Source organism: Argopecten irradians, chromosome 3 (genome assembly GCF_041381155.1).
Source record: "Argopecten irradians isolate NY chromosome 3, Ai_NY, whole genome shotgun sequence".
In the NCBI taxonomy this organism is placed as follows: domain Eukaryota; kingdom Metazoa; phylum Mollusca; class Bivalvia; order Pectinida; family Pectinidae; genus Argopecten; species Argopecten irradians.
Window position 1 is genome coordinate 22,905,661 of NC_091136.1, and position 2,500 is coordinate 22,908,160.

Here is a 2,500-nt window from a genome sequence, read left to right on the forward strand (position 1 = left end):
AATAACCATCAATCAGTTGGCCAGTAATTTGATGCCCCCCCGTGTATAACCTCCCCTTGACATTTATAATAATTAGTTTTCCTTTTGTTGTCCCCGCAAATCAGTACCCCCCCCCCATTTCAGACAGTGTTATGGATTGGAATTAGTTATATTACCCCATACCCCCCCCCCCCCCCCCATTTCCAATGGTGATAAGTAAGTAAGTAAGTAAGTAAGTAAACCCCCCCCCCCCCCCCCCTTATTGTTGTCGGCCCCCAAAAGTTTTTTCATACATAAACATTACCATTCATCCCGTGTCCCCCCCCCCCCCCCCTTATAATAATTCATTTATAAACAGACGACAGCATTAGCATATGTGTGGGTATGTGACCCCACGACATTGTCATTTATTTGTCTCCCCCCCCAAAGTTAATATGTTTTGTAATCATCATTAAATATGTGTTTTTCACTTGTGTATGTAAGTCCCTTGGACCAATTCATTCATCAATATCACTTTTCCCCCCCCCCCCCAAATAACTAAACTACTAATAACAAATAAACATATTGCGCATTTTCGAGTGACATTGGGGACTTTTTGGGAAATATGGGTGGCCCCCCTGAAAAGGGCCGTTTGTGGTTTCAGTAAACTTTGTTCAGAAGTTTACTTGGAGCTGGTGTACTTGTGTACTTGACAGCCTTGGTTCCCCCCACTGACGGCGTGCTTGGCCAATTCACCGGGCAAAAGGAGACGGACAGCTGTCTGGATCTCCCGACTGGTGATGGTGGACCTCTTGTTGTAGTGAGCGAGACGGGAAGCCTCAGCGGCGATTCTCTCCCCCCCAAAGATGTCGTTGACAAAGCTGTTCATGATGGACATAGCCCTTGCTGGACACACCCCCCCCCCCCCGGGGTGCACCCCCCCCAACACCTTGTAGATGTAGATGCTGTAGGATTCCCCCCCCCCCTCCCCCCCCCCCCCCCCCCCAGTTCCACCACTGGCCTTAGCCTTGGTGGCCGCCTTCTTAGCTCCTTTAGATCCGCTTGCTTTGGGTGCCATGTTACTACTACCCCGACGAGTGCCGATACGAGTATAACCCCAAACTGTTCAATTTTTTTTTTTTATACCATAGCCCTCGCAGGTAGGATCGAAAAAATAGCGGTGAGCCAACAAACCCCCTCGAACCTCGACGGCTCACTGAAAACACCCCCCCCCCCCCGCTCCCCTGCAATTTCGATCCTACCTGTGGGGTATAAAACGCTTGACGGCGTGCTAGGGTTCATTTCTGCTATATCTGTTTACAGTAACCCCCCCCCGAACGTATCAAGATGTCTGGACGTGGTAAGGGAGGAAAAGTTAAGGGAAAGGCAAAGAGCCGATCATCCCGTGCCCCCCTTCAGTTCCCCCCCCGGACGTATCCATCGTCCCTCCGAAAGGGAAACTATGCCGAGAGAGTTGGAGCCGGAGCCCCAGTCTACTTGGCCGCCCCCCCCCCCCAGAGTACCTAGCCCCCCTGAAGTTTTGGAATTGGCAGGTAACGCCGCCAGGGATAACAAGAAGACCCCCCCCATCCCCCCCCATCTCCAGCCCCATCAGAAACGACGAGGAGTTGAACAAACTGCTGTCGGGTGTCCCCCCCCCCCCCAGGGTGGTGTCCCCCCCCCCCACCCCCAGGCTGTACTTCCCCCAAGAAGACCAGCCCCCAAACCCCCCCAAGTAAACGGTTCCAGTGTGCTTTCTACACTAACAAAAAAAAAACCCCCCAGGGCCACCCCCCCTTTTCTCAAAAAGTGATCATATGAATTATCTCGAAAATATACGCAACACAACACCAAAAACCTTGTTTGTTTTTTCAATCAATAACCACACAGAAATGTACAATGACCCCCCCCCCCCCCATGCTATATTGAAAAATTATGAACACAACAATAGAAAAAAATGTTGAACAAGCAAAAAAAACAAGCAAGTGAATGATTGAATCAATAAAAAAAAAAAAAAAAAATCACACGCAAGTCAATTTTCATAACAAACCTGTTTTGCCTGTATGTAGTTACTTCCCCCCCCCCCCCCCCCACGCACATGTACACGTAATGTTAAGTTTAAGGGTATAAACGTACCTTCACGATAAACCGTTTACGGGTACGAGAAAACATAGGAACAGAAGTTAGGAAGGGAAAACGAGTGAAGAGTGGGAGGAGTCGTATGTGTTATCTAATAGCTAGCTGTTTTATTTTATTTATTCTGAAGTGAAGACAACTCCCCCCCCCCCCCCCCCCTCAAGTAGTGCCGTCCAGTAGTAAACCCCCTAATCTAACCTAACCCCCCCCCCCCCTAACCCCCCCCCCCCCCCCCCCCCCCCCCCCCCCCCCCTAATAACCCCCCACCCCCCCCCCCCCCCCCCCCCCCCCCCATGAGTACTGTCATACCCCCCCCCCCCCCCAATATGGTAAATGAAATGCTCATGATCGTGTGGCAAAGCAAAGCCCAACGCAATTGTAATTGTATTGAATTTGAGTAGTTATA